Source organism: Nomascus leucogenys, chromosome 1a (genome assembly GCF_006542625.1).
Source record: "Nomascus leucogenys isolate Asia chromosome 1a, Asia_NLE_v1, whole genome shotgun sequence".
Lineage (NCBI taxonomy): Eukaryota > Metazoa > Chordata > Mammalia > Primates > Hylobatidae > Nomascus > Nomascus leucogenys.
Window position 1 is genome coordinate 77,507,051 of NC_044381.1, and position 6,255 is coordinate 77,513,305.

Consider the following 6,255-nt stretch of genomic DNA (forward strand, 5'->3'; position numbering starts at 1 on the left):
CTGAGATGGAGTCTCACTCTGTCACCCAGGCTGGAGTGCAGCGGCATGATATTTGCTCACTGCAACCTCCGCCTCCCGGGTTCAAGTGATTCTCATGCCTCAGCCTCCCAAGCAGCTGTGATTACAGGCACCCGCCACCATGCCCAGCTAATTTTTGTATTTTTAGTAGAAACGAGGGTTTGCCAGGTTGGTCAGGCTGGTCTCGAACTCCTGACCTCAGATGATGCACCCGCCTCAGCCTCCCAAAGTGCTGGGATTACAGGCTTGAGCCACCATGCCTGGCCTCTGAAAAGAGGCAACCACCATCTTGCTGTGTGCTCACATAACCTCTTCGTTGCGTGTATGCGGGGAGAGTAAGCTTTGGTCTCTCTTCTTGTAAGGATACTAATCCCATGACGGGGGCTCTACCACCGTGACCTCATCTACACCTAACTACCTCTCAAAAGCCCCATCTTCAAATATCATCACATTATGGGGACAGCATGCTGGGGGGATGGGCACAATTCAGTCCATGGCAATCTACTTCGTTTGAAGATATTTGTCGTAACGTATTAAAATAAACCTTAGTAAAAACAGTTTTTAAAATATAGATGCATTAAATGTAAGCCTGATAGAAACAAATTATCATTAGTAAAATATTTAATTCTTCAATCAAATATTTATGTTCGATAAGTACTTTATCATATTATTTAATTTGGAGCTGGAAAGGTTCTTAAACATTATTAAGTCCACTTTATCAAATAAGGACGTATACTTCCAAGAATGCAAATGACTTGCTCAGGGTCACATAGATATCAAAGCTTTTGGTAGAATCAAGATTAGACCTCAGATCACCTGTCCCTAAACCAGGGTTCTTTCCATGAAGCCATACTGCATAACACATGCTCTTTTGTTTTCAATTTTTTTTCAAAGTTAAATATGCGTATGACTTAAAGGGTCATGCAGTTTTACAAGGTTTATTTCAACAAACAGGAGCCCTCTTTCCCAGTTCCATTTTCCATTCACTACAAATTTCTCTTAACACTTTTTTCCAATGTTTGTGGAATTTACCTCCTTATTACTAAATATGCTTATATTGCTATTGTGATTATTCTTTTGTAGGTATAATATAGAGGCTCTCCTTTTGCAGTGCTCTATTATACACACACACAGAGAGACAGAGAGAGAGAGAGAGATTTCTTCCACCATCTTTCTAATAAAAATACCTTGTAATTTTGCATAGATAAATATCCCATATCTTATGACTATGGAAAGACTATTGAGTACTAAGCCATGTGGTACACTGTTGCTTTTCCTTTCCTCCATAACTTTATGTACTGCCTGGAGTTAATGTGTCTTGCTTTTCGTTTGCTTGGATTTTAAGGTATGTATCACTAATTCAACTATAAACTCCTCTCTTATGTAAACCTTCTCTCCATACATTCAAATGTGTAATGTGTTTTACTAATTGATTTTTAGTATGTGAATAAAAAAAGGTGTCATGTGAATAAAAAAATAACAGATTCCTAGAGGTGGAATTACTGAAAATAGCCTAAGAGTATTTTTAAGAATCTTGATACAGTTTTCCAACTTACGTTGCAAAAATATCTTAAGAATTGATGCATCCACAAGTGACATAGAACAAGTGCCTATTTCACCATATTCTCAACAGTATTATAATCTCAAGTCTGTGCTAACTTGATCAGCAAAAAAACAAAAAACTACCTGTTAGTTATGTTATGTTTATGACACTTGTGAGACTGACCCGTTTTCCAGTTTTATTAGTTGATCTTTCTCTTTTGTGAAATTTTGTGCATATCCTTACTCCATTTATCTAATGTATTCTTGATGGTTTTCTTATAACTTTATGTAAAGCTCTTTGTATAACAAATGTAGCTATCTTTTGTCTATAATGTTTTCTTATAACTTTATGTAAAGCTCTTTGTATAACAAATGTAGCTATCTTTTGTCTATAATGTTTTCTGTAAATGCTTTCTCAGCAAGTTTGCCTTTAAATCTTTGTTTCTTTTTTAACATAGAGTTGTTTCCAGGAATTCTTAAAAATAGAATACACTTAGGAGAAAAAAGGATGGTCATGGTGAACTTTAGAATTCTCTTTCAGGCATGTGATTTCATAGGACATTAATTATTCATCCCTAAGAGGGTCAAATTTCCCAAGATGAAGTTTTCTACAGCTAAGCCAATACTTTTGCATAACATTTAAAAGCAAATTGACAATTAACCTTCAACAATAGAGCAATGATGTAAGATGACCCTTGCAATAAACACTGTTTAGAAGTCAGGTTGCTCCATTCAGCACCAGCTGGAACTACTCTGTAGAATAAAATGTGCATTACTCTCTGCTGTTTCCAATGCCAAGCACAACTAAGGTCATTACCAATTTGTAGCAAAAATTTCAGAACAACTAACAGACCATAACCAAAGTGTACAATTCCTACATTGCAAACAAAGCCAAAAAAGATTGAGTTGTCACTGATTTCCACATGTGGAGCCTTACTTTTTCGGTACCTATATTTTGAAAACAAGCATCTTTCCTGGGTAGGCCACATAACAGGATTTAGGAGAAAAATAAAAGAGACCTTAAAATAAAAACTATAAAAATTATTACAACCTTGAGCAAGCTTCAGAGAGTCCTAGGACATTTGCTTATACACCTGGGCATTTATGAAAACTAGAGGAAAAGAAAAGATGCATTTGTTATGACAGTAACACTCCACTTTGCTTTGCAAGAGGAGAGAGTCCTACCGTGGTTTCTCTGCCCACACCTGACATTCAAGGGCATTTTGCAAAGGAAATCAGTGAGGATGAAAATCCAAGTCACTTGATGGCTGCGTGATTCAAAAGGCAAAACCAGTCTCCTCTTCCTCTTATACCCAAATTGGAGAAAAGTTATAACTGTGAGTTTACAGAAGACAAGATGAATGGTACTGTCACAATCATAGTCCCCACAGTTTCTGATATCTAAGACAGTGAACCAAGTCCAAGCCAGATTTAGTGCATTCTCACATGCCCCGGGCTTGTAAAGGTGCAAACTTGAAAGGATTTCACTTCTGTGCCAAACAAGCAATAGGAAAAGGTTTATGGATTTTATTTTTGTAACAATAGTAGAATTTTTGCTTGCACTTCATAATTTATAAAATGGCCTTCACATAAACACATTATCTTATTAATTCATTTAAATGGTGCCACCACTCTGGGAGCTGGGTACCTCTATAGGTATGCCCAACGTATCAAAAGGTGCCTTAAATATTCTAAGTATTCAATAAATGCTTTTTGAATAGATGTGTATTAGGTGAACTTCCCTCTTCAAATTGACCACATGAATAGGTGAGCCATCACACCTCAAATGTAAGGAAGTAGCAGTGATTTGTTATTTGACAATTCACCCATGCGCGCGCGCACACACACACACACACACACACACACGAAGTAGCATGATGCATTAGGTGGAGGGGATTAATTGTATTTTATTAAATAAGTCACATTAGTTACTATGCCTTTTCCTCACTCAAATCCAACCAATTCTGCTTTTTAACCCTTTAACAAGGTCTTCTGAAATACATATTTTTTAACTAGGCAGGTGTAAGAGTATCTGGCCCGTTAGTTATTCCTTGATTGGCTAGGTTATAATATGGAAAGCTGACAGTTTTGGAAGTCCATGAGTACAACATAGTGCTTCATAAAGGCTTGCCATAGTGATACAAATAGAGTCCAAGGGGTAGGGTTGGACAATCTCCTGTAGTCCTATCCTGCTCTACAACCCATAATTCTAAGAGCATGAAATTGAAAACTTGGAAGTTTAAAATGACTTCACTGGCAACATGTGGCTAAGAGAGGATCTCAAACATTCCTTTGAGAAAAATCAAGAAATCTTATACCAAAATGTGGGCAAAATAGTATTAAGAGACAACGGTGTCTGAATACAAAATAGTAACATCAGATAATACACGGTATCCACTACAAGACAAACAAATGAGAAGATCTTAGATATTTGGAATTGAGAAAGTGAGACCATCAGCAAAAAATATTTGATGTAGTCCGGGCGCGGTGGCTCATGCCTGTAATTCCAGCACTTTGGGAGGCCGAGGTGGGCAGATTACCAAAGGTCAGAGTTCGAGACCAGCCTGGCCAACATGGTGAAACCCTGTCTCTACTAAAAATACAAAATTAGCCAGGCGTGGTGGCACACACCTGTAACCCCAGCTACTCGGGAGGCTGAGGCAGGAGAATCGCTTGAATTCAGGAAGTGGAGGTTGCAGTGAGCCCGTTGCACTCCAACCTGGGCAACAAGAGCAAAAACTCCATCTCAAAAAAAAAAATTTAATGTTATAATTCATTTTGCTCACTATTTCTCCCATGGCACTTCTTTAATTCTTCCATTATACTGCAATATTTTTTTTTTGGTCCATTGAGGCATTTTTCTTATAAGCATGTATTACATCCCTAGAAAAAGAATCCAAGAATTTTCCCTCCTGTGTGTTTTTGTCTTGCTTCTTCAAGGTCTGTGATGCCAGCTGAGGTGGTCAGCACAATAAAACCAAACTGATGAGACAGAAGCATATTATTCTGCCATCTTTCTAGGTCTTTAGGTTGCACATCAAATCTGGGGCTGATCACTCCACACTTGTTTAACCTGACTGTGAGGTTCACAACAATTTTCCCAGCTCTGTGATCATCAATGATTTCAAATTTGCCAATGTAATCATGTTTCATCACAGTTACAAACTGGATAATGCCTCTGGAGCACAGCCTAATAAGAACCTGGTGTTTGTCTCTCTTCGACATTGTTGATGCTCTTGAAAGCATCAGCCAGGACATTCATGTGCACAATTATGGCAGCATGGAAAGAAAATGTGTATACTGGAATATTTACGGGAATGCCTCTCCCATTAGAGCTTTGGCTCCTGGCATGTAACCATTCATCATTCATCATGTATTCCCAGAAATGGGAACATTGAAGATGATTTTTTTTTGTTTCTTGAAGGAATAAGTAAACAAACTCATTTTACTTTTTCTTTGCTGGTCTTTCTTCTACACCCTTCTTTATCCTTTGATCTTTCTTTCTTTTTCACATGTTCGGATAGAAATAGAAACACCTATGTTCTAGCCCTGGTTCTGATATTTACTAACTCTGTGGGTCACTCTTGTTCCTAACAAAAAATGGGAATAGTAGCACCTGTCATTCCCTAACTCTTTGACAGAAATGTCATATAAATTCTGGTGAAATTGTACATGTGAAATCATGCCAAAGGCTTCAGGAGAAACAATTAGATAAATCGGAGGTAGTGTTTTGATCATTTGTACTGACTATCATATACTGCTCTGCGAAACTAGGAAAACATTAGGAAAAGCTAGAAGTGAATAGGTAGGTGTAGCAAGGGAACAGTGGTGAACTCTAAGTGTCATCAAAGGAGAAATTAATGCACCATCAAATCATTTTTTCCCAGTTAAAAATACAGTGTTATTAAAATGGTTCTCTGGGAGGCTAAGCAAAACTAAGCCAAAAATGGACAGTTAACCACAGGATACATCTGAGTTTCTGAAAGACTCTAAAGTAGTTATACCCCTTTATGAGACCAAGTCATTTTCATAAGCAACATTTTACAGACTTTCTTAAAAATGGGATGAGAAATTAACATCCTCATTACCACCACTACTCCCTACCTCCCACTCCAGCTTACCTCATTCTGCTTTATATCTAAAACAACTTGGGATCTGACTCTTAGATAATTGCAACAGTTCTCTTAGTGACTTTCTCTCATGGGGCAGAGGGGGCATTCCTAGTTAGGTGTTGTTAGATTGCAATTCAGAGCAACCTCCTTCAACGGAAAGTCTATCTAACTAGTAACTGGCAGATGTATATCACGAAAAATAAACTGTAATAGTAGGAAAAAATAAAGGGAGATTGGCTCAGAAGGGTCTCAGCTACTGCCAGAATTCCCCCACGTCTGCAGTAAAAGATAAAAAGCAGGAGAAAGGTAACTGCTTTCCTATAAAAATGAACTTGCTCATTTGTGAAACAAATAAAACACAGCTTTATATTGCTTTATAAGAGTCCTTGCTTCTCATAGGTATTATAGCTATGAAATGCTTGCATGTGCTGTAGCAGCAACACAATTACATGGAAACATCTAAAGGTAAACTGCCTTTTTCTATCAAACTAGAGACTTACACTGTTCTCTCTTCTGTGCTCCAGACTTTGACATGAATCGCATTGTTGACATCACTTCTTGTATGTCTCAAGGACCTTAAACT

At 37.7% G+C, this 6,255-nt stretch overlaps 1 pseudogene; it reads right to left on the reverse strand.

Annotated features, from left to right (window-relative positions):
- Positions 1-4,443: 4,443 nt before the first annotated feature.
- On the reverse strand, positions 4,444-4,834 carry LOC115835931 (annotated as a pseudogene).
- Positions 4,835-6,255: the final 1,421 nt, after the last annotated feature.